Consider the following 9,315-nt stretch of genomic DNA (forward strand, 5'->3'; position numbering starts at 1 on the left):
TGTGATGTGCTGTGTATGTAGCTTTGTATTTTTTATGGTGTGGTCTTTGTGGGGTTTTTTTGTTTTGTTTTGTTTTTTTGTTTTTTTTTTTGCTTTGTACTGTTTGTTGTTGTGCTGTTGTATGTTTTGATTATAAAGGACTACAGATGCAATTTAGCTTCAAGCTAACTCTGGTGCAGTGCATCATTTATGCTTAATACTGCACACTGTCCTGTTCAATAAATCAAATCAAATCAAATTGGAGCGTCTACCGATGGCCTGCATGTGAGGCGTTTAGGGAACATCGATAAATTGTAATATATACATTCACACACTTCTATGTTACAGTTACAGTAGTTTATCTTTATAGTTCATAGTATCCTTTATTGTATGGTGAGAGTGGTTTAGTTTGTCTTGCTGTTCATCAGAGTCCCGTCTCCACTGAAGAGGCAGCAGCGCCCCCTGCAGTTTGCAAAGAGAAGTGAAAAAGCTTACAGCACCTGGTATTCCCAGGCGGTCTCCCATCCAAGTACTAACCAGGCCCGACCCTGCTTAGCTTCCGAGATCAGACGAGATCGGGCGTGTTCAGGGTGGTATGGCCGTAAGCGAAGGACGACTTGACAAACAGACCTTTTATAGATGTCGATCATCGGCATCATGAACATCTGTGTGGGTTTATGTAGCCTAGATAAAGACAAAAGTGTATTTTCTGAGCAGGAACCTCTAATTACACTGATAACATTAACAAGAATGATGAAGACTGTGTGTTATATAATAATGTGTACAAATAAGCAGCTGAGACATGGAGAGGAGCGCGCTGTTACAGCCTCATTTAGTCTTTTAGTAAGATGTGTTTTATCTAGACAATCTACAGGCCACACATACAATCAGCACACACATAAATAGAAGAATACATGACGTTACATCATGTATAAATAGTGTGTGTGTGAGTATTTCTCCCGCTTACGGCCATACCACCCTGAACACGCCCGATCTCGTCTGATCTCGGAAGCTAAGCAGGGTCGGGCCTGGTTAGTACTTGGATGGGAGACCGCCTGGGAATACCAGGTGCTGTAAGCTTTTTCACTTCTCTTTGCAAACTGCAGAGGGCGCTGCTGGGCTTTTATGAACACAGTTGCACTAATTAAAGACTGATCATGTTTGAAAGTGATTTTTAATTGTTCTGATGCTCATGTTTTCCTTTTATACACTTGTAGAGAATGCTCCCTAATCCAACATTAACACTGCTTTTAGTCTGTCATTAAATAAATAGATGAAAAAGGAAATAAATATTTGTGTCCTGTCTTTCTTTTTTACTAATAGTTTTACTACACTAGGCTAAGTGTAAATGGAGATCCAAAGAAAATGTCTGTTAATGAAATGTTAAGTATAACATCAAGGGTACAGAAACACTCCTTGAAGATTGAATTTCAACTTTGGGTTTGGGTTTCAACTGAGGGTTGTCTGGTGGTGTTTGGGAGGGTTGGGTGGTGCACTTTCTTGTTGGGAGGGTTTATCTGGCTGGGTTGAAGAAACACTAGCCCTTTTCTCTAGCCATTAAGCCAGTCAATCCATCCACCCACCCATGGAAAATGTACATTAATGTAACGTAATAATACGTGCTTGGAGATTTTCAATCTTCAGGAGTGTGTCTGACTTTAAAAAAACAACTTGATGAGAGTATTGGGATTGAACCCACAACCATTAATCTTCAAAGAAGTTGTCTAACACAATGAGCTTCACAACCAGATGGTGTAAAAGAGTTTTCATTGGAACTGTTCAACCTTCAGCAGTGTGGCTGACTTGGAAAAAGCTCAATGAAAGACTGAGGATTGAACCCACAACTTCAAAAGCATCAACCTGTTGCCAATTAGCCTGAGCTACTGAAAGAATGCTTTAGCTGAGCATTTCTGTCTTTAATCAAGATACTGGTTTTAAAAAGTTACCAAATGGAAAGAAGTAAATGTTTTTAGTGGTGTATCTTGTATCTGACTGATTGAAGACTGAACCCACAATTTTATAGACTTAAAACAGCTGCCAAACAGACTGAGCTACTGGACCAGAAGAGTGAGATCTCAAGATATTGGCTTTAAAAAATCTCAAAGCAGCTCTGGCTTGAACCTTAAAACCTTTGAATAGCATTTTTTAAAACAGTGAGGCTCAAGGGTCAAACCTTTACCAAGGGTTTTACATCTTAATTACACCTGCTAACTTTAAAAATCAATTGCTTAAATCGGGATTGAACTCACAACTCTAAAACTACAGTGTTGCAGTCAAACACAGAGAGCTAAAGATCTGGACTGATGATTGGCTCTGGGTTGAACCCACAACATCAACAAAGTCAGAAAGTCACCACAAGGGTGGGTAACACCCCACTCCACATAAAACTGCTTCAGTGCAGACACCTGTTTGAACCACCAGGACCAGTTTGTCCGTAACACCCGGCAGCCAGGCCGTGAGGTGGCTTGTTTCAGTGAGGCCACACCGCTGTCTCCTGCTCGTTTATGGACTCTACAGGTGCAACTGTTTGTGCTCTCTACTAAAACATTTAACTGATTTAGCATCACAGTGTCAAAATCACCCTGTTCCAAGGATGATATCCTTAATTCTGCAAGGGACAGCAAAAGACAGGCATGATCACACACAAGCTGTACTCCCTGCAGGTACAAATTCATTATTTTTATGAAATGTTAAGTGTAACATGAGGGGTGCAAGAACAAAATGTGTAAGAGATAAACCCCTTTGAGGCTAACCAGCAGTATAGCTCAATAGGGTGATTAACAGGTAATAAGTACCTCAGCATGTGGTTGTTGGTTCAATCCCTGCTGAGGGATAAAGATCTTCTTGGTTGCTCTGCCTGTAATGTTGGTTCACAAAGTATTGATATTGGCTCCAACCAAATACAAAGTACATATATCTAAGTATAAGAGTACATATAAAGTATAAGAGTACATATACAAGTATCACAGCAGTCTTGGTCACAGCAGCAGCACACTGAGTGTCATTTGAGAATTTTGCATTTTATCCTGATAGGCAGGCGGTGGCTTTGTGTATTAATAATGACAGAACCTAATAAGCAACAAACATGCGATGTCAAGAGACTTCCAACATTTTTAAAAACTTTATCGCACTTTCATTCATCAGTAAAAGTCCAGCTGTGCAGGACATTTTGCTGCATAAACCCTTGTATACAGACCTGTGGAACATCAGGGGAGGATAACGCCCCCCCCTCACCCACCCATGTGGGACACATTTGAGTTTGCTCCAGTTACTGATGGAGGAAAGGGAATCGAACGAGCCAACTCACTTCCACAGATGTATCTGAGGTCTGTGTTGACAACACCGTGACTCCACCAGGTCCCCTTCACACTCACAATTCTTTTAAACTTTTCCTCTGAGTCATCACTTTCAAAATTCACTGACAGAGTCGGGATCAAACCCACAACCTTAAAACTTCAATGAAGCTGTTCAACACAGTGAGCCACAAGATCAGATCATATTAAACTGTCTTCATGTTAGGTTTTCAATCTACTGCTGTGAGGCTGATTTTAAAAAAGTCAGGATTTAAATATTTACTTTTAAAATTGGATGAGGAAACAATAAAGTGGTGTCAAATAATATATTTGAATTATGTTATAGATGTTATAAAATACTTGGTAGAGTTTAAAGTCCCAACAAACAGCAAGAAAGAAGAGAAATTGGTTGTATTCAACATGTCAGAGACATTAAAATAGTTCCTCTCTGAGTCAAAGGTAACATTCATAATTTATTTTATCTGAAAAAGCTTAAAATATTATAAAAAATATGGTAAAAAAATAAATAAATAAATACAAAAACATCAAAACATCTGTGTACATTAATCTTTTTGATCTGGAGATATAAGATGAGAGATTCATCTTGTTCAGGACACATTTTGATTCTTTTACAATGTCTGAACATTTTACCAACACATTCTTTGATGCGACTGACTTAGTATTAAAACTATAGTCTTATGGATTGTTTGTCACTAAAAAGACTTCTAACTATGCATTAAGATGATGGTTCTGGTTTCTCCCCTTTTTGGATTCTTCTCTTGAGATGTCCATTGTCTGATCTGCTGGTTCTCCTGCTTCAGTAAAGGTGTTTCGCACCTTCAGATTAAAACAAGACATGAGTCAATTTCCACTCACATTATTACGATACGTCATACATATTTCTATCACTGAATTACTCTGACAGATTATGTGGATAAACAGGCTGACTATGAGTACACAATGGACCATGAAGAGTAAAGTGCATCAGAATCAGCTTCATGTAAAAATAATTAATTAATTAAATCATTTTCTGAAGAAGCAATTAATAATTAATATGTACAAGTGAATAATTATGAAATTGTCTTACTCATAAGTGTCTTTGTTTGGTTTTTGTAGTGTCTTGATCTCGTCATCGTCCCTGTGTGACAGGGACAGTTAACAGTTATGTGGATAAACAGGCTGACTATGAGTACACAATGGACCATGAAGAGTAAAGTGCATCAGAATCAGCTTCATGTATAAATAACACATTAGTTAGAGAGATATAGAGACAGAAAGGAACTTAAATACCAAAATAGAAAGAAGACAGATTAAATCATTTTCTGAAGAAGCAATTAATAATAAATATGAACAAGTGAATAATTATGAAATTGTTTTAATCATAATATCTCCTCATCGTCCCTGTGTGAAAGACTGAAGGATTTAAGAACATTTATATATTATTTATTTATAGGTGTTGTCTGTATAGATTCTTTAAGCTCTGTGTATCCTCTTAATGTCAATAAATTATTACCATATTAACCGTGAGACACTGGTATCACAACAAGACAGATATTGAGTTGAAAGTTGAAATGACCTGTTCTTATGTTTACGTCTGAGCAGGACAGTGACGACTACAGCAACACAAACAACGACCACTGCTGTGATCAATCTCATCTGATCTCAGAAGCAAAGCAGGGTCGGCTGGACGACCGGGACCAGTTTGTCTGCAGCCAGACAGGTGATCAGTTACTCTCAGACAAGCACCAAAGTCTCTACTAAAACATTTGAATTGATTTAGCATCACAGTGTCAAAGTAACCGTGTTTCTGACTGGGGTAGTGGTTACAGAGAAGGGGGATTAATGACAAGGTTGCTGGTTCAATCCCTGACAACAAGACAGATAATATACAATTGATCTTCTCTTAATTTAGACTGTGATAACATTTTTTTCTTGAAACATTAAGTGAATATAAAGTGTGCAGGAACAAGATGTGGCTGAGATAAACCTCCATGTGAACGACCTGCAAAATATCTCAGTAGGATGAATAACAGGTGATAAATACCTGAGCACAGGATTGTTGGTTCAATCCCTGCTGAGGGGTAAATATGTTCTTGGTGGCTCTGTCTTTAATGTTTGCTTACACGGCATTGATACTGGCTTCAAACAAACACAGAGTACATATATGTAAGTATAAGAGTGCATATAAAATAAAAAGTACATAATATAACAATTAGAGTACATATATAAGTATCACAGCAATCTACAACAGCAAATATTGGCTTTATAAAGTCTCCATGTATCTCTGGCTTGAACTTGAATTTTGATTAGCATTTTAACACAGTGAGCCATAAGCGTCAAAGTTTTACCAAATGTTTTTAGTCTTAAACACAGCTGCTAACTTTAAAAAACAATTAATCAAGTCAGGATTGAACCTACAATTTTTAAACTTCAGCTAAGTCATGTGATTTTCAGACTACCATTAAATTTGTCCATCATAATAGGTGGAACGCATCCTGACAGCTGAGAATGTTACTATCAGATACTGTTCCCCCTGTGTTCAGTAGGAACGGAAGCTCACACACCTCTGAAATTGAAATCTTGAGTCATTTCCTCATAACAGCTAAGTCCTGTGATTTTCAGACGGATCACTAAATTTTTCCATCATATCAGAGGGGAACGCATCCTGACGACCAAGAATGTTACTATCAGATACTGTTCCCCCTGTGTTTAGTGGGAATGGAAGCTCACACACCTGTCAAGTTCATGATCTTGAGTCATTTCCTCATAACAACTAAGTCCTGTGATTTTCAGACTGATATCACTAAATTTGTCCATCATAGCTGGGGGAATGCATCCTGACAACCAAGAATGTTACTGTCAGATACTGTTCCCCTTGTGTTTAGTAGGAACGGAAGTTCACACACCTGTCACTTCATACTGCTGACATGATTCCTCATAACAGCTAAGTCCTGTGATTTTCAGACTGATATCAATAAATTTGTCCATCATATCAGGTGGATACAGGGAGCAGGGCAGAGCCAACGAGACTGATGCAGGGCAGGTGTGGAGGGAAGAGCAGGCTGGGAGCACAGAAGAAAAAAAACAACTGAAAACCCAACATACACATGAATATAACTTAAATACACAAGTCACACTTAACAAACACAGGAAATAAACTTCAGCATCACATTGCAAACCTAGAAACCTTTACCTAAAAGAGTAGGAACATACATCACTGTTGACAGAAACATGAACCAATAAATCTGTCAAGCAGAGTGGTCTGCATATTAAGGCTGCATGTAACAACAAAAACAGGACTGAAAGACAACTGTTGCTCTGAGTTTCAATTCACTCTTGCACTTAGTTTCTAGGAGGGTCAGTGTGTAGCAAGCAACAGTCCTCAAGTCATATTTCCTTAAGAAAACAACTAGTGTGAAAACAAACTCCAATTTCCTGTATAAGGGCCTTCTCCCACTAAGTCCAGTTCACAAACAGGGAAAAAGTCAGAGGTCATCTGGTGGACTGGTGGAGCCAGACTGGGACAGAACCATGACATGTTCATCCAGTCCACTTAGTTAATCAAATAAAGCAAATTCTCTCTTTGTGTCTCCACATAATGTTTTCCTGTTCAGCTGCAGTGGAAGTTTAGTAACATAAAGAAGGAATTTCACACTAAAAAGACTAACTTTGAAAGATATTGACTTGATTTGACTAATTTTGGTGGCTGGAGCTTCATATTAGCATCAAATAAACTTTTAAATATATTTTTACACAGAAGTAGAACTGAAAAACGTGACAATGATCATTTTTGCATCTGGCTATTGTTTTAGAACAAACTTGAAAAATTGTGAACGTGTCCTTTAAAGGCAGAGCCATCAGAGGTAGCAGTGACCCATTAAGCTTTCACTCCCTCTGCAGGTAGAGTGACAGTATGACATCTAACACTGTAAGTATGTTTGTCTTTCACACTGCAGACATGTTACTTGTCAACAGAAATGTAACTAATAATAATAATGGTCCCATCTCATATACTGTATGTGTGCCTGTGAGCTTTTATTAATGTTACTAGTTATGTATTTTCCAGCTGAATCCAAATATCTGCTGCATTATTGTGTTTTATCTATTTGTCTTGTCTGCAGGTGTTCACTTGCAAATGAAGTCCAGACTTCACAAAGATGCTCTCACATTTCCTTCTATACTGCATGAAGCAGATCCAAGTGGATAAAAGGACAAATGTCACAACAGATTCTTCAGTTTCTGATCACATCAGTATCTTAAAACTACTCCACACTAAACTTCTCACTCCCTCAAACACTGTAAACTTTCTCTTTCACTTTCATCATTTAAATCCTGCTAATAACGGAGTTTACAGTTTTTTTCTGAATGCTTAAACACTAACAGTGATTCTTGAAGCACTATGTCTGAAACCATTAATACTTGTAACCAATGCATTTACCAAGTGTGCCAAACTGAAAACACGTTCTCTGCTTTACACTCAGTTTGCAGGTTATTAACACACTTCTAGCAAAACTGTAAACATTGGTCTCTACATTGCACTATTTTGCCAGTTGCCTTTCCACAATGAAAACACTTTTAGATAATGAGTTCACTTACAAATCAGAGCTTGAACAATATAAATAGGCCATAGGTAAACATTTGGTTTGGACAACAATGGAGGCCAATATTGGACAGAGAGTCATGTCAGGACTGGATACGACACTCCAGGCGACACTTTTATGTGTGTTTACTACATGTATGACAAAACTTTATTGCAAACTGCTGCCCTGCACACAGAAAAAGCAAAAGCTACAAGTGTTTTTCATTTATGACTTATTCAAATGATGGTTTTGTGTACTGTATTGATGCAAAAACACTATTTTTTCAAAAACAGTTTAAGTTTTGCAAGAATTGTTTGCTTTTTCAAGTGATGTATAATGTTTTGCTGGTTTGCTGTAAGGTTTTGTGGTTAGATTGTAAAGTTTTGCAAAAATAGCCTGTATAAATAGCCTGTTTTAAAGATAGTGCCTAAACAATCAGAAAAAAACTGTAACAAGGCTCATGTGAAGATCACTAGATGTCAATGATGTGCTGAAAGGGTTACATTCAATGGATCTCCAAAGCATTCACACCTGTGTTAAAGAAACTACATTCACGTGACTTTGTTCTTTTATTTATTTAATATAACAGTGCAACATCTTCAGGTGCTGTGTGGTTTAGGCACAAAGTCCAGGTAATTGCACCAAAAGAAAAACAAAACAGACAAAAAGAGGCAAAATGAAAACTCAGACACTCACTGAAGACATTTACAGACACACAACAGACTTAATTTGTCTACAGAAACTCATTTATTGTTCTCAAACATATAGTCCTCAATGATAAGACCTTAAAGATCCTGGATCTTTATGCATGTTCATTGTTAAAACAAGTGTGATTAAATACAACAAAACAGGAGTGTGAGCAAAAGTCATCCTGACATATTTAATGTAATATTTTTTCATCTGCTCGTTAAGTTTCATAAAACAATGAATCATTAAACACAAACTCAGGATCTGTTGTCAGCTTGCAGCCAAGAAGGCAGACATGACAAGAGCTGCTAACTTCTAATAGCAAAGTCTGAATCATATCATGGAAGATTTAAAATACATAGATGAAAACAAAAAGGAATAAAGTGAAGTACAATACACACTGGTATGTATATTTTCTTTTCATGTTTGCATTTATTGTGTTATAATGAAATGAAAACATCAGTACCTGCTGTTTTGGACAGAGAGGATTGGTTTTAATTGAACTACAGTTTTTCATGGGACTGTGTGAACTGTATTCAGTGAGTCAGTATCCAACACAGCTGATAGCAGCCATGACAAAAAACCTTTCACAGCCTTTCCTATGACAGTTGTTTGAGTTTAGTATTGGCAGCTCTATGCTGCCCTCTGCTGGACAACATCTGATTAAACTAGTGTAGTAAAACTATTAGAAAAAAGGAAAGACAGGACACAAATATTTATTTCCAGTTTAATCTGTTTATTTAATGACAGACTAACAGCAGTGTTGATGTTCGATT

The 9,315-nt window shown here is 37.4% G+C and overlaps 2 non-coding genes across 2 annotated transcripts; one reads left to right on the top strand and one right to left on the bottom strand.

The window, feature by feature from the left end:
* Window positions 1-467: 467 nt before the first annotated feature.
* On the bottom strand, window positions 468-586 carry LOC137177897 (5S ribosomal RNA). Its single transcript, XR_010926513.1, has one exon. It is a non-coding gene; the product is annotated as a 5S ribosomal RNA (ribosomal RNA).
* A 354-nt stretch (window positions 587-940) lies between these two features.
* Window positions 941-1,059, top strand: LOC137177898 (5S ribosomal RNA). Its single transcript, XR_010926514.1, has one exon. It is a non-coding gene; the product is annotated as a 5S ribosomal RNA (ribosomal RNA).
* The last annotated feature ends 8,256 nt before the right edge of the window (window positions 1,060-9,315 follow it).

This window comes from Thunnus thynnus, chromosome 24 (assembly GCF_963924715.1).
Source record: "Thunnus thynnus chromosome 24, fThuThy2.1, whole genome shotgun sequence".
Lineage (NCBI taxonomy): Eukaryota > Metazoa > Chordata > Actinopteri > Scombriformes > Scombridae > Thunnus > Thunnus thynnus.